The sequence below is a fragment of the Maylandia zebra genome, linkage group LG7 (genome assembly GCF_041146795.1).
Source record: "Maylandia zebra isolate NMK-2024a linkage group LG7, Mzebra_GT3a, whole genome shotgun sequence".
Taxonomy (NCBI): Eukaryota; Metazoa; Chordata; class Actinopteri; order Cichliformes; family Cichlidae; genus Maylandia; species Maylandia zebra.
The window spans coordinates 52,162,540-52,189,796 of record NC_135173.1 but is presented as its reverse complement, the minus strand read 5'-3'; the positions used below and the strand labels follow the sequence as shown (position 1 = coordinate 52,189,796).

Sequence of the window (27,257 nt, the reverse complement as noted above, 5' to 3'; positions counted from 1 at the left end):
AAACAGAAATAGAACGGACGCCCGTAAGACAAAATGTTCATGCGATGTGTGAGAGCTGACTGTGTATAAAGCTGCGGGAATAAGCTGTAATCACACCCAGGTTACAGTTACAGTGTTAATCATACTCTGTATTTTCCATGTTCACCAAAGTGCAGCTGTGGACTGCTGAGTTCCCTGTGCACAGACATGCCGCACACTTCTTGTTCTTGTGTTTAATTCTTTAGCGAATACTCTAAATCAGCGGTCCCCAACCCCCGGGCCTCGGACTGGTACCGGTCCGTGAGTTGTTTGGTACCGGGCCGCGAGAGATGAGGCTCAGGTGTGAAATGTATAGTTTTCAGGGTTTTTATCGTTTTTCAGCGTTATTTTGTTATCGTTTTTAACTCGGTTTTCCTGGGTCTTTTCACGTGTGTTATGAATAAATCTTCTGTTTTTCGGTACCGGTACTGGTTTTATTTTGTAGTATTTATCCGCGACACCTTAAAGGCCGGTCCGGGAAAATATTGCCGGGCATAAACCGGTCCGTGGCGCAAAAAAGGTTGGAGACCGCTGCTCTAAATTACAGCACGTCACAAAGAGTCAACTAAGTGTGGCCTCGCCGGCGCACTTGTACCAAGCAAACGAGACGAGCAGAATCATAGTTAAAAAATCGCGATGCCCTTGAGACTTGTCACTGTGATAGGTTTATTACTTAACTCTGTTTTTGCTCTCAAATGTATTCAGTGCTTTCTCAGAAAGTACTGGCAGAACTTCAGCGCCCATTTCTATTTTGATGTTTGCTGGTAAAGTTTGTACAGTTGCCAGTCCATCTGATTCTGTTTTTTTGTATTTTACTGGCAGCTGTACTCACACTGACAGTCTAAAGTGACAGCAATGAATTAAACTGCTTAAAAAAAACCTTGCCGGGTAACAAAAGTCCCAACTGAGTCAAAAACACTTAATTCATCAGTTTGTCAGGTGATAGAAAATAAATCAGCAGCTATTTTGATAATCTTCTCAGAACATTATTTCAAATTTTTTGGGTGCAAGAAGTCATAGGTGAGGTTTTTCTTTTAATCACATATAATATTAAACTAAATATATTTGGCTTGTGGGGCAACTTAAAAAGGTCGATCTGTACTCCTGGAAATTTTATTAGCCCTTTGTCACACATTGTACAATATTTAGTACTACCACTTTATAGGACATCTGAGCATTAATATGATTATAATAGCCAGTAGTATAATAGTATATGAAATAGAGAAGTAACTGACAGTAGAACACATGAGATATGAGTAATAAATTCTCATATGATTTTTTTTTTACATTTTATTTATTTGACTCATGATTTTTTTTCCACATTTAAACATATCAATGAACAGTGATCGTAGTAGTATGTTTAATATGTTGGTAACAATGGGATAATCTGCCAGCACATCAGTGTAATAGCTGGACTAACTAACTAATCCCTTTTTAAAAATTTTGTGATTACTCTCAGTATAACTGTGTATGTTGGAACAGGGTAAAGGTCCTTTACCATAATAATAACATGAAATGAAATAGAAACTGGTAGCGTTTAGCAGCCAGCAGTCATCAGAACTTTTACTGAACTTTACAAGGGTCTTCAGAATCAGAATCAGAATCAGAATACTTTATTGATCCCTGGGGGAAATTATTTTTTGTTACAGTGCTCCATTTTAAACCAACATTAAGACAAGACAGACAATACGCTAACTAAGAATAGTACAATATATACATATATATACATACATACATACATAAGTCACTTATAAATAAATATTTGGAAAAGAAACATGTGTAGTTGTAGCAGCAAACAGTGTGTTAAGTGGATGCGTTGTACAGGGAGATGGCCACAGGCAGGAATGATTTCCTGTGTCGTTCAGTGGTGCTTTTCGGTAATCTCAGTCTCTCACTGAACGAGCTCCTGTGACTGACCAGCATGTCATGGAGTGGGTGGGAGGTGTTATCCAACATTGTCTTTATCTTGGACAGCATCCGCCTCTCCGACACCACCTTGAGGGAGTCCAGCTCCATCCCCACAACATTGCTGGCCTTACGGATCAGTTTATTAAGTCTGTTGGCATCTGCGACCCTCAGCCTGCTCCCCCAGCATGCAACAGCATAGAGGATCGCACTGGCCACCACAGACTCATAGAAAATCCTCAGCATTTTCTGGCAGATGTTGAAGGACCTCAGTCGCCTCAAAAAATAGAGACGACTCTGGCCCTTCCTGTAAAGTGCTGTGGTGTTTTTAGCCCAGTCCAGTTTATTGTCAATGTGTACTCCAAGGTATTTATAGTCCTCCACAATGTCAACACTGACCCCCTGGATTGAAACAGGGGTCAAGTGTTTCCTGGTCTTCCTGAAGTCCACGATCAGTTCCTTGGTCTTTGCCACGTTGAGCTGCAGATGATTCTGCTCACACCACGTGACAAAGGAGTTGACCACAGCCCGGTACTCTGTCTCATCATCCCTGCTGATGCATCCAACCACCGCAGAGTCATCAGAAAACTTCTGAAGATGGCATGTCTCTGTGCAGTGGCTGAAGTCTGTGGTGTAGAGGGTGAAGAGGAAGGGGGAGAGGACAGTCCCCTGTGGTGCCCCTGTGTTGCTAATCACCTTGTCAGACACACACTGTGGGAGACGTACATATTGTGGTCTTCCTGTCAGGTAATCAACAATCCAGGACACCAGAGAAGCATCCACCTGCATTGCTGCTAACTTATCACCCAGGAGGGTCGGCCTGATGGTGTTGAAAGCACTGGAAAAGTCAAAAAACATGACCCTCACAGTGCTCGCCGGCTGGTCCAGATGGGTGTAGACACGATTGAGCAGGTAGATGATGGCGTCCTCTGTTCCGAGACGAGGCTGATAAGCGAACTGAAGGGGATCCAGATGTGGTCTTACTATGGGTCGCAGCTGGTCCAGGATGAGCCTTTCCAGGGTCTTCATGATGTGGGAGGTCAGTGCCACGGGCCTGTAATCCTGGGGGCCACTGGGACGAGGCGTCTTTGGTACAGGGACGAGGCATGATGTCTTCCACATCACCGGGACCCTCTGCAGACTCAGACTCAGCATAAACAGTTTATGAAAGACTCCACACAGCTGGGGGGCACAGGCCTTGAGGACAAGGGGACTCACTCCGTCTGGTCCAGCAGACTTGCCTGAGTGAAGTCTCCTCATTTGCATCTCAACCTGGTATTGAGTGAAGGTGATGGGTGGGGGAGGGGTGTCAGGAATCTCACAGGAGGCAACATGTGAAGAGAGAGGCTGGCACAGCGGTGTGGCTCTGGATTCCAGGCTGACTGCAGGTGAGGTTGTGGGGGTGGGAGCAGACACTGTGGTGTCGAATCTATTGAAAAACAGATTCAACTCGTCGGCTCTATTCTCACCTCCCTCAGCTCCCCTGCTGTTGGTTGGCCTGAATCCAGTGATGGTCTTCATGCCCCTCCACACCTCTCTCATGCTGTTCTGCTGGAGTTTCCACTCCAGCTTCCTCCTGTAATTGTCCTTAGCCTCTCTGATCTTGTCCTTTAGTAACACCTGGACCTTCCTCACCTCCTCTTTGTTGCCCCCTCTGAAAGCCCTCTTCTTGTTGTTGAGGAGGGCTTTGATGTCCTTAGTCACCCACGGCTTGTTATTTGGGTAACAATGAACAGTCTGAGCTGGAACAATGGAGTCGGTGCAGAAAGTTATGTAGTCTGTGATACACTCAGTAAGCCCATTGATGTCCTCGGCGTGAGGCTCACAGAGTGTTTCCCAGTCGGTCACCTCGAAACAGCCCTGTAGTTCCGCTATTGCCTCCTCTGACCACCTCCTAACAGTCCTGGTGGTCACAGGTTCCCTCCTCACAATTGGCACATAGCGGGGGGTGAGGTGAATCAGGTTATGATCTGACCTACCAAGTGGGGGGAGGGAGGAGGAGCTGTATGCATCCTTGACGTTAGCATACAGTAAGTCTAAAGTTTTCTCTCCCCTGGTGGGACAGTCCACATATTGTTTGAATGTTGGTAGTGTATTGTCCAGTGATACATGGTTGAAGTCACCCGAGATCACAATAAAGGCACTCGGGTGCTGAGTCTGTAGCCGAGCTATGGCAGAGTGGATAGTGTCACATGCAGCTGTGGGGTTAGCAGAGGGGGGAACATAAACAGCCACCAAGATGACGTGAGAGAATTCCCTGGGTAAATAATACGGCCTGAGTCCAACAGCACACAGTTCAGTGTCCGGGCAACAAATCCTTTCTTTGATTGTTATGTTGGCAGGGTTACACCACCGGTTGTTAACTAAAACAGCAAGCCCACCTCCTTTACGCTTACCGCTAGCGATGCTGTCCCTGTCCGCCCGAACAGTGTGGAAGCCTTCCACGGAAGCATTCTCATCGGGAATGACCTGGTGCAGCCATGATTCGGTGAAACACATCAGGCTACACTCTCGGTATTCCCTCTGACTCCGTACCAGAGGGAATACCGAGAGTAGGTAGCAAACACACAAATCACAACAACAAACATAACATTTTTTACTGTATTGTCTTGAAACAAGGGAGCCCTGTATGGAACATAATGCCTGAAGGTATTTCAGTATTAATTACCGGTGATATAGTGTTAGAGCACACCTAGATAAAATACAGATCACCTCAGTTTGGTCTATTAAGGACCCCCGTACACCACACCTGATATCTGCACAAAACCGCTGCCAGGCAATTTAAAAAAATGAACAAACAAAGAAAAAAGCAGTGGGACTGTACTGCTATTTAAATGAATTCCAGTACAGAGTGATGCATCACTGATAGTAATCTGATATGCAGCAGTAGTCTGTAGCCAGTAGTCTGACATGGATCACTGGTGCATATCAAACTACTGGTGAGACCTAGGTGAATGTTAGTATGGCATCTATGTCGATTTATTTTATTGTTACTAATATTTTCATTGGGAATTTGAACATAATTTACAATTTTAATGTTATTTAGAAGTTATTTGGAGTGTGTGGATCTTCACTTCATGACATCATTCGTGTTAGTAATGGCCCTCTATATTAGACTGCTAGTAGCCCATGACGTTTGTAAAATGAACATACAGTACCCCCTTTTAATTTAAATAATGCACTCATTAAATTGTTTAATCAAAAGTATGTTACCATATTTTTAATATCTTTCAAAACATATTGTAAAGATATTACTACGCTGCGATCATTACACAAATTATTATTGCCAATATTAATATGTAACTATAGTAACAGTGGAATCAGCTGATTAGTTTAATCATAAATTAATTAAAATCAAAAACAATGACTGAATTCAGTTTAATTCAATGTTATTTGCAACAACATTTGTTTACAATACTAGAAAGGAAAACCCAACGACAAGACAACTCCCTATGAGCAAGCACTTTGTGACAGTGGGAAGGAAAAACTCCCTTTAACAGGAAGAAACGTCAGACTCAGGGAAGAGCAGCCATCTGCCACAGCCGAAGTCAAACTGGGAGCTGGTTCCATAAAACACAGCTAAAGAACCACAAGCAAGCCTGCAGTCCGAGAGTGGCGTACTCTATTTGAGTGATATGGTACTATGAGATCTGCATAGTGTAATTTTATCAGCTTATTTATTTGTGAGTCAAAGTATATGTTAATGTTGTTCTTCCCTTCTCACCCCCCCCCCCCCCCCCCCCCCCCCAACTAAGTCTGGACTTTAAAGAGAAAACAAATCAGAGTACACTGAAGGTGCCACAACTGTTGATAATCCATTTATCCACTTGCTTTCTGACACCGTCATTTCTGAGCAAATTATTGTTTGCAATTAGTGCCGGTGAAATTCAAGCATCTGAGCGTAGGTGCTTCTGTGGTTGTGTGTGTGTGTGCGCACCTTTGGGCAATTGACCTCAGCAGAGGACAGGGCCCAGGTGGGCTGATCCAGAGGCTGAAGTTCTGCCAAAAAAAGGAAATGAGGATCTTAAGGACACTCGGCAGCTATGACTTTAAATTACAGCCTTTTCCAGATGAGCGACTGGACTCCAATCTAGTTTGTTCCACTGGAGTGAACACCTATCCGTCTGCATCAAATATTCAAAGAATGGCCTCTGTATTCTGACAAGATGACTACTTCAATCTTCCTTTTGCATCCTTTTTTTTTTTTTTTTGGGGTGGGGGGGACTTTCAAAAATATGAATTATGATGACTAAAACTTAAAACGGAAAGAAATCGAGACAGTTGATCTGCACCATGAGTCTTACACAGAGTCGCGCAGATTACCTCAGTTTCTCTCCGATCACTGGAGGAGTTGACAGGATGTGCCACAGAGAATCCATCCACCAACAAGGCCTTGTTTACTGCCTGCTTCCTGAAGGACACGAGCTGTCCACTTAGCAAAGACTGAAATTGAACATCTCTTTTTCATGGAGAGAACGGTGCGTGCGCGAGAGCGAACGTGTTTCAAATGAGACGAGTGTGTGCGTGCGCGTTTGTGTGTGTGTTTCTGCTTCGTGTGATGCATTTGCCTGCGAGCGTCGATGACAGACAACAGATCAGAGAAGCTGAGGCGCGGTGACTAATGCCGGCACTGAGTGACTGACAGCGCCGAACATATCACTACTTCTCATCTCCTGTATCTTCAGTGATAAATCTCATCTGTCTCATCTTGAAAATGTAAGCGGGCTGAGTCCAAAACCTAGAAGCTGGAGATTAAACACAATGCTGAGGAAGAGCGAGCGGTTTCTAGGTATGCTGCTGTGCATTTTCAGGCTCACGGGCTTCATGCCATCAGAAATGGCCTTCTTTCTGTCACTTAGCTGGAGAGCACAAAAACCTGCGTGTGTGTTTGTGTGGGTCTGTGTTTCGAGTTGTGAAATATCACTTGCTTTCTCATCTTAACAAAATTCTCTGTTAATTAACTCGCGTTCAGGAAGCCTCAGAGTCTCACAGGCTGAAACTTTTTCTCGGACGCTTCATCTCCTTGACCTCCTTTTCTGACTCCTTCCACACAGGACAACCCAGGAAGACTCGGAGTACATCTAGCCTTGCACTCTTTCCGCATGAATGATGTTGACACTCTTGACTTTTCAAGTGCAGTGTTCCTGTAGCTCTCTCTGTCTCTCTTTCGGATGACAGCTTGCACTGGGATTTTTCCCGATCCCTGTCTCCAGTCCCCCCGCACACAAATAATACATGGGCACAATCATATGTTAATGTGCAAGATGTCTGCCTTCGCTGCAAAGTCATCAAAGTGGGAGAATCAGCTCTGAGCTGAAGGAAGTTAAGATGGGACAGCTGGATCCATCACAACAGTCTATTTGCTTGGAGTGGGAGAGACAGGGGAGACGAAATTAGAGAAGGTGAGCGGAGGAGGAGAGTGGGAAGGGCAAGAGAAAGCAGGGTAATAAGAGTGTCTAGGAACAGGGGAAAAATAAAGAATGCAAATGAATTCCGGTCTATACAAGAAACCATACATTTAATTGGCTGCTATGATATCTAAGGATATTTTGCCTTAAAGGTAGTCTTGGTTTCTTTGATGCTTATGTGATCCCTTGCATGTTTGTTCTTCTCTCTCACACATGCATCGACACGAGTGACATAATGCATATTTCTGCCAATAATTTTACACAACTCTGCTGATCTACATGAGGCCATAATGCACCAGTTAGGCAGCAGTGTGCCAGCTAAAGCAGAAAGTAGACGACTGCCTACTAATGAACATGAACAAACACACTTTTTTTTAGACTTCTCTTGTGTTTGGTGAGAATACAGGATATAAACAAAATTGGTGTTATGTTAAGTGAAGTTCACTGACTGCTGCAGGATGTTAACACACCGTGAGCAGAAAATGTATTGCCCAACAAACCATGGGCTGTGTGACACTGTTTTTAGTTAAGAAAATGCTTGATGAACTAGCTGTGACTTCTTCTGCACCACCTGAAGTGCACGATGTACTAACTTTCCAAATTCCTGCAAATTGGTGCTTTACAGTTTGAATTGTTAGTGACAAACTCATCCAATTTATATACATTAAGCTCTGCAGTATAAAATAATTACAGCAGAGTTTAAGCTTTTGATTCATATGTGTCCACTTATTTGTCCAGACTTTCCCTTTTATAAATATATCTCCAAAGTTCCAAATAACACAACCTAACTACATCCTGGCCATGAAAACAGGAAATGAAAATCTATTTAGTTGGATTTAAACGTATTTTGTAGAATTGCGGTTATTAAATATCAGCTAATGTCATATCATGGGAGCGATCTACATACACTCCATTAACCTACACTACCATGAGGCGATACCTGGACCCTACAGAGGTTGCACATGTTGTCCAACACCTCCGGGATGGCATGTGTGCCATTGCCAGCTGTGTCTCCCAGCACAGAGAATGGAGGAGATTCTGGAGAGCTGGACAGGACCGTAGAAGGTCATTAACCCATCAGCAAGACCACTGTCTGCGCTTTTGTGTAAGGATAAACAGGATGAGCACTGCCAGAGCTACAAAGTGACCAGCAGGGAATGTCTCTGACCAAACAATCAAAGGCAGACTTCATGATGTTGTCCTCAGCACCGTGGAGCTGGTGGAATACGAGTATTGGCAGGGTCTGGAGAAGACCAACAGTCTTCTCATTAGGACCATGTCCTGACGTTGTCAGACATGCATACGAGCACGTGGGGGCTGTAAAAACTATAACATTTCATAAAATGGACTAACCTGCCGCATCAGTGGGTTGCTAATTTTCATTTCCATCAAACGACGTGGCATCCTTTGGTTCCTAACACATTACCCAGTCCATATCAGTGTCGATATCCAACATGTTTCTTTTCCCATTGAGATCTGATGTGCCTTTAATTTTTTTGAGCAGGGTATTTTCAGGTTACCCTGAAACAATTTTCAGACATATTGCAGATTGGTGGTTATTATAGGGCATATAATTATTATATCTCTCTATGTGCATCTGTGTCCAGCCCTGTCTGCCTTTGTCTTTGTCCATTCTCCCCGCAGCGTGTCTGTCTGAAGTCATGTCGGCCATGTGTATTTAATGATATGAAGACTGCCTGTTTTAGACAGCAGAGACGCAGCAATTAGGGGAATAAATAAGACGAAAGATAAACAAACATCAAGGGGGAGTCATGTGGTGGCAGAGCCTGAGAAAGCAGCTGGAAGCAGCAGTTAATGGGGCTTTATCTGTCTCTTTACTTTAGTTGAAGCATATTCCTCTATTCCTCTCTAGGGACACTGCTATCACTCCCTCTCTCCTATTTTCCGTTTTGCACTCTTCTCCCACTGTATCTGTTGCTACCCCACCCCCCCCCCCCCCCCCCCCTCCAAAAAAAAAAAAAAAATCCATCTCCTCCACCCTTTCCTTTGGCTCTTGATCTCTGTTTTCTCATTTTATCCTCCATCTCTTTCCCCCTTCTGTCAGTTTACGTATGTTCCCCTTTTGGCCAGTCGCATCAGTGTTCACCGAAGAGTGCATTGACTAAATTGGGTTGCGGACATGTGTTTGAGAGGAGTGGGTTGAGGAGAAAATAGAGGGGATTTAGACCATGTGGGGGGCTGAGCAGTCAGTACAGCAGGGAGTAGGGCAGTTGTGTCAAAGCCCTGACAGTCTGCCTGCCTCTCCGACTACAGCGGTGAGAGTTGGAGGAGGAGTAGAGGGAGGGTCTGCATTGACGTGCTCTAACCTGTGATGACAGACCGCATTGATGCGGCTCTGACCCAGCAGGAGGACTCCCTCCTTCTCCACTCTCTGTTCGATCAACCGTCACTGAGAAGGCCCACTCGACACTTGCAACTATTCCCTCTCTGGAAACCGGAAAACTCACAACTGGCTAAACAACCTGCGTAGTAATAGTAGAGAGAGAGGCTAATAGGCATTGTGTGTCAGGGCCTGTTTGCCAGAGACAGAAAGCCTTAACATGACTGCTTTATGAATCTGTTTATTTCTATACCACACAGGAATGAGGTAGATGGATATACATAATGTGTGGCTGTATTAAGTATTATAATAAATTACATTTGTATTATTGATAGGTTTGTAGCTTGTACCTATCCGCTGGAACGTTGAAGACAATATAATTACACTGCAAAGCAAGACACAAGCAGGCTGGTTTACTCATGCATGAGGGAAATCTGCCTGGAGCCAAGTGTCGTCCCACCACCTAGCCTCCGTCAGACTCTCAGCCAGGCTCCCCATAGCACTCCTTTTATTGTGGTTACATGAATATGCATAGGGTCATTAACATATGACATCTTACATAGGTATACATGTGAACAAAGAATACTGTGTGTGTGTGTGTGTGTGTGTGTGTGTGTGTGTGTGTGTGTGTGTGTGTGTGTGTGTGTGAGGTCCAGATGTGACCCTGTGAAGACTCCCCAAAGCTGGTGCCAGGAGTCTAGCGGTCCATCTGAACAAAAGGCTCTTATACTTAAACAGATATACGTGTGTTTGCTATACCATATATCAGCAAGAGAAGATACGGCCTTTCCTAGGAGGTGTGTAATCTATGCCGGAACACTCTGTAGAGGGAGTGAACGCACTCCCCCTTCATGCTACACAGAGCTGTTACTTTAGGATGAAACATCCTTTCAATCCACCAATGATTATATACACTTCTAAGCATATATGAGTAAATATTTCTAAGCATAAATGACAATCAACAATACAAATCTAACAATTATGATTGTGGTTTTAGCTAAATTGTAGAAAGAAAAGCACATTTCAGTAACCTCAAGCAAGTGTTTTATGTGCTGTGCCCATAAAACAGTGTAATTATACTACGTGGTACACTTATGCTACTGTTCAAACTGTGTTTGTATTGCAGTGTTGGATATTTTGGCATCCAACAAATGAAACACATTTTCAGTGAACTGATAGTTTGCAGCTCGCCAGATTTCCTCATTATGTTGATTAAAAAGTGTAATCCTGATATTACATAAACACAATTTCTGTGACAGGGCTGATAAAAGAGGCAGAGAAGTGCACTATAATCATAACGAATGCAATAGTCCAGCAGTTTGTCTACAATGCCAGATTTTGTACAGATTCGATTTAGTTTCTGTGGTTTTGAGCTCGTAGTTTGGTCCAGAAACTTTTTGTAATTTATATTTTGTCAATTGTGTCTAAATGTTTGACCTTCTCTGTGCAGAATGATGCATATTTGATGGGTTTGAGTCTACAAATTGTTTTTTCTGTGCCCCTTGAATCAGAGTTCAAAACATGTTCTGAATATATATATTTTTTGTTAGATCACAAATAGTTTGGAAGACCGATTGGATTGAGTATAAAAACGGAAGAGTGAAGGGCATCGTCAGTCTAACTTAGAAATTAAAGAAAAACAATGAAATCATTGAAATGTTAATTTATAGGCAGAGGTAATAGATGTACCTTCAAATTTTAACTGGCTAATTCAACTTTCTATGCAAGAACCTTATCAAATGTAAATTCGTAGCACATCACACATTTTTTAGTTCTCTAAACAGTTCTTATCATGATCACATGCATAAAAGTGTGCTTTTTCTAAACTGTTTGCATTCACACGGGCAGATAAGGGCAGTATTTTCACTTTTTTTCTGTGTTACAGTTTGTTTCCTTTAAGTTATTCAGTGGTTCAGGTATTCATTTCCTGTTACATTTTCAAGCCTTCTGTCCCTTGTATCTTGTCTCCAGTGTTACTTCCTGTTGGTTGTTTTCTTGATTGTACTCAGCTGTGTTTATCTCTAAATACCAATGACTTTGTGGAAAACCGTATTTGCATACACGTCGTATACGTCCTTCCCCTGGCTAGACGATGACAGCTGCAGGAAAGTCCTACGGCACAGTGCATCCCAAGCATACGAGAAAGCAACCGAGTATGAAGTGGGAGTTCCATGAAGCGTAGATCATTGATCAACAGCACGCCTTATTGGCTTCTGCTGAAGTCTTTATCACCACGTCCCCTCCCACTTCCTCCCCTGCCTCGGCTTGTAAATTCAGAGCAGCTAATTGGACATGACTCCGTTTATGTTCCAGCTTCATAAATTTCTTTCTCTGAAGGGAGAGGATCGATTTTCCTCGAGTGCAACCTTCCGTAGCAGCACGAGCTTCTTCAAACGTTCCCTCTCCTCTCTACCACACCTTATCTTTTTTTTCCCTCCCGCTCAGCTATCCATCCATCCACTCACGTGTACTCCCACTTTCGCTCCAGACTAAACAGGTAATCTATAACTGACCACCCCTGCTATTGGATGGTGAGCAGGAATTACAGTTTGCCTCTTTTCACAACCACAGCAGTTCTTTCACATGTTTTCTCTCAGTCCCTCCCACTCTTTCACATTAATAGCAGAGCTGATGATATCTTTTTAAACAAATCATTCCTCCCAAGCACTTTATCGGTCATTATCTAATGTAAACTGTTGACAGCAGAAAAAACACAGATGCTTTAGATATATTTTCGGAATCAATCCTTCCTTCCCTGCCTTCCATTTTTTTAGTTTGAACTTTTTGCTTTGTTCTTGGGGTTTTTTTGTAGAAAGGCTTTTAAAAAGAACATCTACTCGAACAAGGGGAAGGCCTCGGGAACTATGTGTTTATGGGCTACCATTCGTTGTAACACACACACACACACACACGCACACACACACACACACACACACACACACACGCACACACACACACACACACACACACACACACACACACACACACACACACACACACACACCACTTTCTAAATATGTTCACTGTTGAGGGGTCACTGCATGTTTTCGGCACTGGGAAAAAACTGAAGTGAACAGTCCGGCAAAAATTCAAATTCAAAGGAATGACCTTGGTTGTCTTTGCAATCCACACCCTGTGTGAATTTGTACACTGTGTGTTTGTGTGTGTTTCTGCAGTGGAGTGTTTTGGGACGTGTGACCTCCTTGGTGCGTTTGTGGGGTGATTCATTATTTTAGCACAGTTTGCTCTAAATTTTAAAAAAACAAAAAACAAGTGATTATGCACTAGACAGTGGGATAGTTAGACAGGGAGAGATTGCTTGGGAATAGGCCTGCATGTAAATTATTAACACAGCATACAGTAAATAGCTATTGCATGCATCCCTAGCTGGTGCTCGGACCTGAGAGCAGCCCTGCAGTTGGTCAGGTTTGGCCATGTAAAGTACAGCAGTCTAACTCCAGCTCCACTTTGAGGTACCTGCTCTCTGAAGTATGTACTATATGCACAGCATCAAACATCTAAATAAGGGAGCCTTAGCACATCCTGTTCTCCAGTCGGGACCTGCCAGGAGTGACAGAGATATACATTGGAACAATTCAGGTTCCAATGTTTACCATTTTAGCTGGCCTTTCACTCCGCAGAGGTAATTAATATGCTGCTTTTTATTTCCTTTGCTGTTTCCTGTGATACTTTATGTGGTCACAATTTGTAAATGACTTTCTTACTCAGTTAAACACTGAATATATAACTTGCTTTAAGAGTTGGTTCCAGGAGGAGATTGTCTGGTTTCTTAAAATTTGTGGTCTGTAAGAAAATCATTTACGCTGCCAATGTTCAGTTCCCCTCTTTAACATGCAGTTTGCTTTAATGGGCATGTAAGCAATACTCATTATACTGTACATCTATAAACTGTACAGGCTCTTAGTTGTTACCCTGGCAACCCCCTGTAATCGTTTCGGGTTTTTGATTTTGCGTATTAGAAAAAAAAAAGTGTTAGTAAAGCCATGAATATAGCAGACCCTAGACTACATCCATAGCTCCAAAACAGGAGCAGGGTCCCCATGGAGCCTCTACAAGTGGGATGTAGATATCCAGGGGAAGGATATGGAGTAAAGAGCAAGTGAGGAAACAAATTAAATTTGCTGATGCTGGTGTGCTGGTTTTTCTTCTTCTTCTTCGTCTTTTCAAAATTTCATTTAAATTAAACTTTGGCCCTTTTTTTATTAACAAATGAAGAAAATTGTGTGGTAGAAGATAAAATAATAATTGGTTTTGGTTTTTCTTGCTATATTCATGATCATTTCTGGCATTTTTGACACCTTCATGTTTTGCCTGCCTCTGCCCTAAATACATCAGTCATTCACCAGGCATCAAATACTGCCACTTTGTCAAATCTGCCAGCGTCTTGCAGATGTTTTCATAGGCACTGGTATCATGACACACCTTGAAACCTTATAATGGCAACACCGAGATAAATCTATCTCCTAACACATCTGACATCAGATTTAAATGCACTGGTATACGTGAGCTTCCTTTCAGTCATGTAGGGTTAATGTTGTGGACAGAAATGTCTTAACTCAAGCAACAGTCTTTTCCTAAACCTCACAAAGCACCCGAACAAGAGAAAACAAAAGCAGAATCAGAAGTGAACCAAAGTTTTAAAATGCAAAGCTCCCAACAGGAACTGCAGTGTCATGGCTGATGAAGTTGTCACTCCACTGCCACCCCTTACACTGCTTAATTGAATTCAGTTCAGTTCAATTTCTACAACACCAAATCACAAGAGGAGTTGCCTTAAGGCCTTTTATATAATAATAGAGAGGAAACCTCAACAATCAACCAAGGACTTGCTGACGGCGGAAAGGAAAAACTCCCTTTTAACAGAAAGAAACCTCCAGACTCATAGAGAGGCAGACACCTGCCGTGACCAGTTGGGCCAGTGGGTGACGGCACTGATGAAAAGGAAAACCTTGTGTTTTTTAGTGCAGCGCCATGGGACGTGTGACCGAACAGTAAAGCCAGACACACTGAGATGAGAACCATCAACCAACCGTGCTGACTGATCAACCCCTTTAGACAATGAATCAAAATGATAACATTAAAAAAAGCTTAAAATATGTGACATCATTAAAAGTCATTAATAGCATTTGTATTTGAAGCTGCTGAGTAGAATCTTAGATTTTTTGATTCTGCATCAAAAACAATTAGAAAACCTCTCATGCAGCCAGAAACTGTCATTCATTCTTTATGCGCTTTAGTTACAGTTAAACTAATCTCTGTGTTTAGTATAGAGACAGAAATGAGAAAGCCCCACATCGACGTTTTTGCTTGGGCGATCGTGGCTCAAGAGTTGGGAGTTCGCCTTGTAATCGGAAGGTTGCCAGTTCGAGCCCCGGCTTGGACAGTCTCGGTCGTTGTGTCCTTGGGCAAGACACTTCACCCGTTGCCTACTGGTGGTGGTCAGAGGGCCCGGTGGCGCCAGTGTTCGGCAGCCTCGCCTCTGTCAGTGCACCCCAGGGTGGCTGTGGCTACAATGTAGCTTGCCATCACCAGTGTGTGTGAATGGGTGGGTGACTGGTTGTGTAAAGAGCTTTGGGGTCCTTAGGGACTAGTAAAGCGCTATACAAATACAGACCATTTACTTTCTTTTTTGTTTTGTTTTCTTTGTTTGGTCGTCTCTACATGATTCTGATGAAAAGTTATTGCACTATAAATAACATATGCTGAATGTTATCACCCATGAATAGATGCACCCTCAAAAGTCAGTGACCACTGTGATGGGTGACCCTTATTAATTCGTACACACAAGACATATTTTACTGGCATTTGGCACTTGGCAGGTGGTAATTTAAGAGCCTGCATGCCAGCATTGTAATATTCATGATGCATGATGCAGCATGAATGATGCAGGCTGGCTGACACTGTCGTACTGAGGCAGACATGTCACTGCATCTTAAGCCCTCTTTCACTAAAGAGAGAGTCCAGCCTTTTGCTCCAGCCGGCCCCCGGTTGTCTTGAGCTCACCGTGTGACTGTGCTGGATATTAGAGTGCAGCCTCCCTGCAGAGTCCTTACTGCTGCTGAATGTGTTTTAATGAACACTACAGCAAAGACTAACACCTGGGGAGAGAGGAAATTGGGTGTGAGTTGGAGGGAGGGAGTCGTTATACATCCTCCTTTATTTAAGATATAAACAAGGAAGATGGCCTAATAGATGAAGGGAGGCAGCTGGGTGTGTGTACGTTCGTGGGGAGGCAGGGGGGTGAAAAAGTGATGAAGAAATAGAAACTCCGGGACAATATGCAAGGTTCTTCCTGTTGTGTGGTCCCCCGCAGAGTCCTGAAACCCCCAAGGGCGATATAGATCTTTGCAGGATCTTTAAGTTGTTTTTTAGGCTTTTTAAGCTGTTGCGTATATCACAAAACTCATATGTGGATCTCTTCTCTCTGATGGCATATACCCGCTGTATGAACTTGAAATTTGAACCATGAATGCACTTACAAATCTGTTTTCAGAAATTAGCATTGTGCAAACACATTTGCAAACCTACGCCCTCAGGCTTTTACCCGTGTTTAGCCACTCATCTAATTACTTTACTATACATGCTTTCTTTTTGTTAGGTGCATGTCCTTTCATTTAAGCAGAAAAAAAAACTAGTTTGTAAAAAGTCTCCCAAAAGTCACTAAAACTTGAACATGTGCATTCACACCAGACGCAAACATATACGCGCGAATGCAAACAGTTTTTGTATTACAGCGCAATTTGTGTTTCTGTGCGTGCGTGTGTGTGTGTGCGTATGTGTTAAAGTCTAATTCCGGAGAGACCGTAGAGGGGAGAATGCCTGGGGAAGAGGAGCTGAGCTGGGATCATCCAGAGGACAAGGGTTAATATAATTATCCTGCTAAAACCTTGAGACTGAAAGAACATCATTAGTCATAGCAAGAAGAGAGCTACCCAAGCCGCAGGCCAGAGGAGATGAGGAGAGAGGAACAGAGGAGGAGAAAGGGGAAATAGGAAAGCAGAGCTTCAAAACCCCACCAGTGCAGTTAGCAAGACAATTAGCACAAAGAGTAAAACTTGGGGGTCCTTGTTAAAAAAAGAAGAAGAAAGGACAGTGTTTAATAGCACTCTAAGCAGTGGCTGAAACTGTGTCGCTTATTCAGTAATTGTTATATTCTGCTTAATAATCTCTCTATAAATGAATTACTGGAGGAAAAAAATGAATTGAATGAAATTACAGTCATATTTAAACTATATACATAATGATGCTCTTTTGAGGCAAATTCTCAGCATAATTTTGCAATAAATGGAATGAACTCTGCTTTAAGGAGGTTTAACATGAAGCCGTTTTTATCGAAGGGCACAGTATTTTCTATTCATAAGCATAATAAAGACCTCAAAGATTCACTTGGAGCAGGTGAATTCACTGATCAGTCCTCCTCTTGTCACTTCAGGTGAAATATGTGAGGATGGTGGGCATAACTTGTGTGGTGGGGGTGACTTTGTATGAAATATTGAAAGGGATGGGGAGCAGCGTACAAACTACAGGGGAGCCCGCGTGGGTTGTCTTAATAAGACCCAAGCACCTCTGAAAACATGATTTGTTAAAGTTCAGGGAGAAGGAGTCACGTTTGCTGTTACGACTCTTTCAACAAACAACGACTCTTTGACCGACCTTGCAACTCTCCGTGAGTTTGTAGCGCTGAAAGATGCACAGGTGACTTGTTCCTATTATTAATGCAAAAAAAAAAAAGAAAAGAAACCCCACCCTAAACCCTACTGGCGAAGTTAAGGTTTTGCTAGCCCACTGTATGTAGCCAAATGACAGAAACTGGGTTGTTTATGAACACATAACATAACAGAATGATATATATGGGTGGCGATAATCACCAGAAAACTTTCAATTCAATTTGATATATACAGGCCCAAATCCAAATAGTAGTCTCTAAAGGTGTTTATATTGTAAAGATGCTACAATAATGCAGAGAAAACCCCAACAACCAGACAATTCCCTGTCAGGAAGAATTTGGCAACAGTGGGGAGGAAAAACTCTCTTTTAACAGGAAATAACTTCTAGCAAAACCAGGCTTAGGGAGGGCAGTCATCTGCCACGACCGGTTGGATGTGAGTGGAGGGGGACGGATTATAAGACTCTGTGGAAGAGAGCCAGAAATGAATGCATACACTTCCTACAATCATTATAATAAGATTCTTATTAATAGAGATAATGATTAGAAATAAACCATATCAAGTGCTTTATGAATGCTGTACATTTTTCTAGCCACGCAAAAAAGTGGCATGATTTTTTTTAATGCTTGAAAAATAAGCATGGCTGTCAATTACAACAATTGTCTAATCTATTACTTTAATCTTTTAAAATTTAATCTGTTAAATGTTGCTTTTAAACTTAAGCTGTTATTTACTAGGGGTGCAACGATACACAAAATTCACGGTTCGGTTCGATACTTTGGTGTCACGGTTCGATATTTTTTCAATACAAAAAAATTGTTCATGCCTTTTTAATTTGTCATTTATTAAAATTATAAAAATATATTTTAACTCAAAAGTACAGTTTTTAAATTTAATGTTGCTGAAATAACAAAGTAATAAAAAAATTAATCTATCTGATCGAGAAATCACTCGTCTTTGGAAAAGAGAGTTTATTACAGAGAAATGGCTCTTTCCAAAATAAAAGCTATACTTTACGCTTCTTCTGGGCTATATTCTCAGCAGCATATTAAACATATCAGGTCCCCATAAGGAGAATCATGTGCTAACGGCTGTCTAAATGACTCGGGTAAAGTTTGTAGCATGCTTGTTGTTTTTGTCTGCCTCCACTTGTCTTTGCACTAGGGTGATGTCGGCGTAAATGTGCAGTCATATTCGTTGTGTTCCCACTAGTGCTGTCAGCGTTAATCTGAAATGACGTTAACGCCACAACACGGCAAATCTCTGTTAACGAGCTACCGCGAAAGATTCCTTAACTGAGTATGGGAAGACTCCTTGGTACTGTTGCGTCAGGAAGAGAATTTGGTGTAAAACTCTTGGCCAAATCGAGAGAGTAGCTGAAAGAAGCTTGTGTTTATTTGTTACTTTTAGTACAAATTGCATTAATTAACCCTAATACACTATGCAGCATATATAACTTTGTTAATATTCTCTCATTTATTTTTGGAGACTTAATATCAGATTGCTGGTTAGCTGAGAAACACAAAAGTACACAGCCAACTAAACTGACGTTATGATTAATAATTTAGCTTTTTCATAATGTGATAAATGAAAAAAAGGTGTTAATTCTTTATTCTTCGTGTATTTAGCAGCTAATTAAAACTTACAAGGAATATAGGAGAAACTGGTCAGTAAACTGAGCTATTTACTAAACTGTACTCCTTCACTACCATAGCAGGAAGTTGCAGCAAGTTCTTGACCTTGAAAAGCACAGTTGACAGAACAATATCTTGTTATAGAGTTTTTGGCTGGGCTACATCAGCAGATAAAGATGAGTCTTCAGCAGATGACAAAAAAGTCAGAAAAGTGCTGAGAATTATTGAGAAGGCGAAAACTTGCAGACTGCAGTACAGCTGAAAGGTCCGGAGGTAGCGGTTTAGAGCCATTTCAGGTCTATTTCTATACAATGGATTTCCCCAAACCCTGCACTAGACAACCTGTCCAGCATGTGTGTCCCCTCCTTTCAGCCTGTAACAACTGAGACCGGCTCCATCCTCCCCTGGAGACCCTGAACTGAATAAGCAATTAAGAAAATGAATGGATGTTCTCACTTAATCACTTAATGTGATCAACAGTATTGGCCTGACGGTTGTGGAAGGTGTTAATTATCATTAATAGCTGTAACAACTCAATATTTTTCTTATTCTCTAGTCTCTTTTTTTCTGCTGCCTTGTTTTGCTGGTTTGAAAACTTTGAGACTCCACGGCACATGATGGGACGATGCGGCTGTAAGAGCGAAAGTCTCCGACATCAAACGGCGGCTGATCACAGTGTGAGCCGTTGTGTTCCTCGCAGACAAACACACATTGTCTCTCACGTTGAGGCGCCAGTTGACGAGTTGTTTACCTGTCTACATGTTAGTAATGACAGACGCCTTCCAGGAGCGAAGATGCTGTGTGCTTTTGAGCACGCCTGTAATAATGCGATGCTAATTAATGTGGCCGACTGAGAACAAGCCATCTTTCCAAGGACACCCTCCCTCTACCTCATGTTCTCCCACTTACAATTCCCAGCATGCTTTTCAGCTTTAAAGCACGCTTGCGGTATCAAGAGATTCCCCCCTCACCAGATGCTGGGTAGGGCGTGATGCTGGCGCATGGTGGGGAGTATTCTTTATTGTATTTGTGAATTTAAAAGGATGGTTATGGGATGAGTTGGCGAGCGCGGGCGAGGGCGTTTAAGAAGAAAAGAGAAATCAATCGAAGAGGGCGGGGATTAAAGAAAAAAAATTAATCTGTGAAACAAAACAAAAAAAGACGTGGAATAAAGGGAAAACAGGCAAAATCGCTGACTATAACTTTCTTCCCTTTGGAGGGGAAATAAACTGTGATTATCAAATCAGTTACAACCATTGTGTCATAAATCATCGCATATGAGGGGAGCAATGACACATTCCTCATTCCGGTCCCTCAGCTTTCTGCATGCCTTTCTTTTCTGGGGGAGTGCTCATGAATGATTTAAAAAGTGATCCGTTTCGGAGCCTCGGCTGCCTCGGAGGGAGATAACTCGGAGGGGAGGAGTCTGGGCGAAGGAAGGGTGGGCCACGCATGAAGGTTCCCCGAACATACGAGCCACCACCTTTATGTTCTCCTCATCGCACATCAAGCACAGACTGTGTATTTCATTCATGAAGGGTGGTGAAAGGTGGCAGTATTCAAGCACAAAGCAGTTTTCCTCATCAAACAGAATAAATGCGGAAGTTTTCAACTGTAGTTGGGAAATGCGGCGAGTATGTGGCGAGACTGTGACACTATGCGAGACTATGATGTGCACCGCGGCGGTGGCTGTGTGTGAACTGGAGAATAATATTTACAGAGCATCGCACCTCGCATCATTCATCACAGAATCACGCACCCCAGCTAGTCCCATGAAACTAGGAGTTAATCCATCATCTGCCTCCCTCTTTTCTCCCTCTCCCCTCTCCCCCACCTGATCCAGGCTTATACCTCCCATCCTCTCACCTTCACTCTTGCAAAGGACACGAAAGGAAACTTTGGTGTGATTCAAAAATAGCGTGACAGTCTCCAAAGTCAAAGTCACCCTTGGAAGATAATCAAGACATGAAAAAGACCGGAGGCTCCAAAAAAGAGAGAGCAGAGCAGAGGCATCTGCTCTCCGGTGAGGGAAACGGACACACGCCGAGGCCTCCGAGATCTCCCGCTACCTGCCCCGTCATCCTCATTCATGTTTCTACTACAACGATAGAGCTTTGTAACAATTGGATTAAGCACTGAGAGCCTTTCGGGGTCTAATTAGTCCTTCCTGTAGGATGGAGTGCAACTGCAGGGTTACTTAATCAGGGTTACTTAAGGATCGTGACTTCCAGGTTTTAATGAGTTACAACTTCTTAGCATTGTAATTCACGTCACTGTCAGAGCTGCTAAAAAAAGCAACAATAAAGGATTAAATTAAAACAACTTTTCTTTGAAGCAGTCCTCCATAAAATGCAATTTTATTTAAAAAAACAACAACATAAAAACAACATTTAAACTTTAGATCAATAAAAGGAGCTGCAGTCTGTTGTATTCAAAGGTACCAAAGAGAAATTAAAGTGGGGCATTAAAGTGACAGATTAACTGATTTTAAGGTTTAATGGATGGAGAAGTGCTCTTTATTGTTAATGAATTTTTTTGTTCATTCTGCAACCCCTCAGATATTATACAATCCTCCGAGGAAAGGGAGCCCAGATAGGAGCCTCTGCTCCAGACAGCGTGGACTCGTTCACAATGCGTGTTGCCCATGTCGTGTTTCGTTTTGGGTTTTGCGGTGTTATTTAATTAGATTAAATTAAAACGTCTTCATAAAGAATCTAAAGATTTGGCAACAGAAATGTTCCCCCTTCACGTCACTGACTGATGGCATTAACACACTAGCTGCCTGTGGATATCCCATCAGTACAATGGAAATCTGTCAGTGCAAAGTGTAAACACACACACACTGATTTTGAATGTTGGACTCTGGTAGAATCAGCACGTTTCCTCGTAGGTGATGAATAGCGTACCTAACGCGGCGCAATAAAATAATTTACATTAAAAAACTAACGTTCCTAAAAAAAAGTCTTTAAATTTCCTCTATTTTTTTTCTCAAAGTTGAAACACATCTCATTATAGATAATATTCACGACTACAGCATTTTACTTAACAGAAGTAAAGCCATTTGTTGGAGAATTACAAAGGACTTCTGCTGCAACGGCTGTTTTGATAAAACCACAAAAGAAGAAGATGTACGAGTACATGAAAGAATTCACACAAAACTCCTTTTCCTGCTCTTTCCCTCTGCAACATGTTAACAAACACCAGGAAAGTTTTCTGTGCCAGCTTGTTCCAGTCTGTGAGGAGATGGAGAGCTTAAACCTCTCAGCACATTAGCTGTCAGCATGGGGCCGGCACTGAGACAAACACAAACACACGACGGATAAATGAGTCGAGCAGACATGAAACGGCATGACCGTGTAAAAACACTCTGAATATCATTAGCATTCATGTGCCTTGTTTCCTGCCTGGTCAGCTCTTAACTCATTTTCACTATTGGAGAATAATTAGTTGTTGGTAAAAGATGGGCCTTTCAGACAAGACTGGGCCTACCAGCTGTAATTAGTGTTTAAAGCCCAGAGAACGTTCTTTGTGTTCCTCTGCCTGCAGATGTATTTTCAGTGGTATTGATATTAATACTCTTTACATATTTTAGCTGCCCAAGGGCCTCCTTATTTGAGATAAAAGGCTGTTAACATATTGCTAATTATTAAACAATTAGTAGTTGACAGTATTTGACAAAATGATGTTTCAAACTTTGTTTGGCCTTTGTCTAGTTGATTACTCTTTTGTGTTAAAATGAATATAATAAATAATAATGAACACGCAGTCTCTGCAATCGCCACCAGGGGGCAACTTCTCTGGTTGCAGAAACAAGTTTGTCTATGAGGAAATTACACCTCTACTCCCTTGATTTATTAGTTCAATAAACATTTCCCAGATTACTTTTTGGTCCCAACTGCAAGTTTATTGCAATTCTTTTTTTTTTTTTTTTAATAATATGATGTTTATTTGTAAATAATGACCAGTAACACAGGGTAAGCATTAACACATAGCTGCCTTGTGGCTGTGGACTCACTAAACTGTATAAGTGTGGAGCTTCCCTTTGTTTCCCAGGTGGATTTACCTCTCACTGAGACCCACTATCTGACTAGGTGATGTCATGGTGGCTAAGGTCATCTTTTGGATACAGTCTATGACTGTGACACGTCTCCCCTCACCATTTGTTCTGTAGTTTGCAGAAGCCTATAGATTTTAAAAAAATACCGATTGAATAAAAATGATAGAGGTGTCAGTGATGGGTTTATTTTACAAACATTGATACAAATTATGTGCACACAAATATTTAAAATCTGAATTTATATCCCCAGCTGCATACCAGGATCATTAATGTTTTCTAGAAACATAATCAGTGCTGTAATGTACCTGCGCAAATCGCACCCATTACTCAGCTCACTGACAATGAGAAGTAAGAGACACTCAGACTACTTGGCTTCTCTTAAATGTCATCTTCTTCCATAAGCCAATCAAATCAAATTGAGAAGTTAGGCAGAAGCGAACTCGACACTGCAGCGATTATGAGCGAGGGGAGAGAAACGCTGCAGACTCCTCATCCTGCTCCATCTCCTCCTCTCTGTCTTGGCCCCTAATCCACTTAGTTGCCTCTTTCCTGAGCTTAGAGCCTTTCCCTTATTCCATTATAAAGACCCACTGTACGACCTGCTGCTTATTTCATTAAAAAGGCCCTATCCATGACCCTATGTCTAATCCATAATGTAGACTACGGGCCAGGCACGGCCTGCTATAGTCCACGCCACGTTCCAGCTGACAGATGGAACACCGGGAACAGGGATGGAGAGAAGGAGGCCCAATGAATGAGGGAGAATTTGAGAGCTCCGCTTATGAGTGAAGCTTCCCGGTGAATGTGATTTCAATGATGTAAATGATGATAGAGCTGAGGCTGTGCTACTCTGCCTTTGATGGTTGGAGATGGCTTTCACATGGCCCATCAATGATATGGAAATGGCCAGATCTGGGGTTTGAATATAGCCTGCAAAATGAACATACAGCCCAGGGCTTTTAAAACCCCAAACACCTTGGCTTAGAGTTTCAATTGTAGTCAGTACTTTTGCTCATTACAGTTAACCTTGGGAGAACTTTGCAACACAAAGTGAGTGACGCTGAATCCTATGATAATATTCTATCAACCCGATCCAATTTAACTTTCCCCACGCTGCCTCTGTTTGACCTTCTCTCCACTCTGCCCACTTCAAAACCCCCCGCCCCACCTCTGGCTGTCCTCTACCCCAGACGCCCTCTCGCCGCTCGCCTGAGATCCGGTTTGCTGAGTGTTTTCATCGCGTCCACAAATCTAAATTTACAACCTCACTCTCATCAAATCCAACTTGCCTGCGTTTGCACTTATTGGCCTGTCAGGTTACCTATTTATTGATAAAGCAGCAACATTTGCCCCCATCCTCCCCCAAGTACCTGACTTCCCGCATACCTGTGCCAGCTTTTTAGAGCCTGACCAGTCACTCTGACAATGCAGCGTCAGATAAAAGTGAAACGCTTTCCACAGAGGTAACATCTTACACCGTTTGATGGGAAAACAGCTTGCTCTGCTGTCTCTGTCCGCGGTCAGTTTGGGTTTTTAAAAAGAGTTAACCAATAATAATTACTTTTAACTGGGTTCAGTCAGAGAGCCACAGCTAGAGGCCCGGGGACATACAATACGGTCAGGAAGTGACTACAAGCCTCTCTCCATCGATAACACCAGCATATCTCATTACTGCTGCGACCTGTGGTACACTGCCACTCGGGCTTGATCATATAAAACCCATTTCAGCGCGCTGTCCCCGGCGGAGCTCCAGCAGAGTGGAATATTCATTATTCAAATTTTAAGCATTGGAAATCCTAATATGTTACTAAGGCCAGATGAGATGAGATGGAATGGCTTAGCCTTTTGTCCAGGGAACATTGACTAATCGTCTCGCTCCCCTAAAATCAATTTCCCAGCCGTAAGCATCAGACACTCCTGATTGTACTGTACTGTTGAGGACCCCCCACCACTATCACCTAATACTCCTCCTGGCTGCCCAGAATAACTTATTGATTACTGATTATGTTACGGGAGGTGTGGGTGGCCAGGGCGGAAGACGGACTGGCCTCAGTCATCTCCACAGAGCTAAATTTGGCTCCTCTGTCACCAGATCCAACACACGCTGACACTATCACCAGCTGCCACTGGCCAGGCTCTGAGGATGAGGAGAGAAGTTAAGAGACGTACACAAAGAGAAATTTCCCCCGAGCTAACAGTGTAAGTGTAGCTGTTTCAAGCAGAGTGGCACAGCGGGGATTTCATGTGTGATGATGAATTCTTAGATGCTGCGCGCTTGTAGGCCACTAAATAAAGCGTTTGCTCGAATATATCAAAGCCAGAAATGGTTGATTGTTACATTTTCGGAGTTTGGTTGCGGCTCTGGTTTGGCGAGGGACTGTTGCAGCCAGGGGTCGATCCCTTGCTCTCTCTGATGCTATGCTGAGCCTGAAAAGTGGCTGTGATCAATACCTGCAGGCCCTTTCACCACTGCCAGAGGGCTGTTTGTGTTTGTGTGCGTGTGCTGTGTCAGCATCCACTCAGGACTTTATCAGACATCCCACCCCCCACCCCCATACCTTGACTCAACACACACACGCACAAACACACAAACACGCACACACAAAGGCCCCATCGGTCAACGCCTCACTCAAACAGTAGCTCATTTTCACTTTCCCCATCTCACTCTCAACCCCTGTCTGCTTCTCTCTCTCTCTCTCTCACACACACACACACACACACACACACACACACACACACACACACACACACACACACACACACACACACACACACACGCACAAATTATGCCTTCTTCTTCTGAGTCCATGCCATCCCAACAAGGATGTTAAATACCATTCAAATGTCAGCCTGCTGTATTGATTGGAATAATAATTCTGGAAGAATTCTGAAAGGCAGGAAAGATGGCTTGTTGATGCTAAGCAGCAGCATGACGGCCCGGGCATCATTCACTGTCACAAAGTTGCCATGTAAGGGTTCCCGGCTCCTCTGGCAGAATGTGGATGGCGGTTTACGTTCGACCACCGAGGCCACGTGTTTCTGTCATTAATCATTGTCTTCACAGGCCAGTGACAGCCAGACCAGGACTCAGGCTGAGAGAGAGTATGTGTGGAGGTGTGGGGGTTGGTGGGGGGGTGTCATTTGAAATGCCCTCAGATCACAGTAGCTGTGTGTGAAAGTGTGTGGCTGAATGTCAGAACAGAGGGTACATTCACTGGCAGGTGAACATACCTTATCTGTCATGTCTGAGTGCAGGAAAAGTAATACTGAACTACAAGCATAAATATGATCAGTTCCATATTGGATCTGGTCTGCGAAGATTCACTAATCTCATATTAAACAGTGTACGCATGTAAAATTAACACTTTCACTTTTATAGCTGGTGCTGGATGTTGCATTCTGTGGCTGCAGTGCCAGTTAATTCTGTATCAGCTACCCTGAAAAACTGGTCTATCGGTCCAAGCGGCTTCTCTCCAAGCCGTTGACTGTACTCTGCCAAATAGTGTGAGTACAGAGAAACATCCCACTATATCGTCAACGACTGCAAGCGTACAGTGTTTTTTTTTTAAGTTAAACAGAGTGCTGACTGTTCTGCAGAGAAATGGTCTAGTTGATCGTTACTGTGATGCATACAGAAGGCTCCAGTTAAAATTTTCATACATAAGATCAATATTTTGAACTAATTAACCTCGCCGCTCTGAATCAAGACCTTCATTATTTTGGTCGAGTTGTGTGAATGTAATGTCAATGTGTCCGAACAATCAATGTCAAAAAATACGCCTCTCACTTAAAAAATTTCAAATTTCCATTGAAATTAATAAAAACAAAACATTTTCACTAACAACGAAACTCAAACACGGAAATCATTCTCAAAGCTAAAAAACTAAAACTAAACCGACGAACCTTTAACTTTCATACTTTGTGGCTGAATTGCTGGGGTTCCTAAACATGTTAACTTTGCAATAATACCACCCACTCTTGATTGTTGAACACCTAGAAAGAAATTTCACAAACTTATTTGCAGCAATGGTGGGATCCTATTACACTATGGCGCTTGAATTCACGGCGCTCTTTAGAACAACTCATTCTTTCACAAATGCTTGTAAAGACAAAATGCATGGCTAAGTGCTTCATTTCGTACACCTATAGCAACTGGACTGAAAACATCCAAAGTTTACAGACAACATACAGCTTATAAAGCAACAA

The 27,257-nt window shown here is 42.7% G+C and overlaps 1 protein-coding gene across 6 annotated transcripts in view; it reads right to left on the bottom strand.

Moving 5' to 3' along the window:
- ntng2b (netrin g2b) overlaps positions 1-27,257 on the bottom strand; it is a 78,232-nt gene that overhangs the window by 31,395 nt on the left and 19,580 nt on the right. The window lies entirely within an intron of this gene.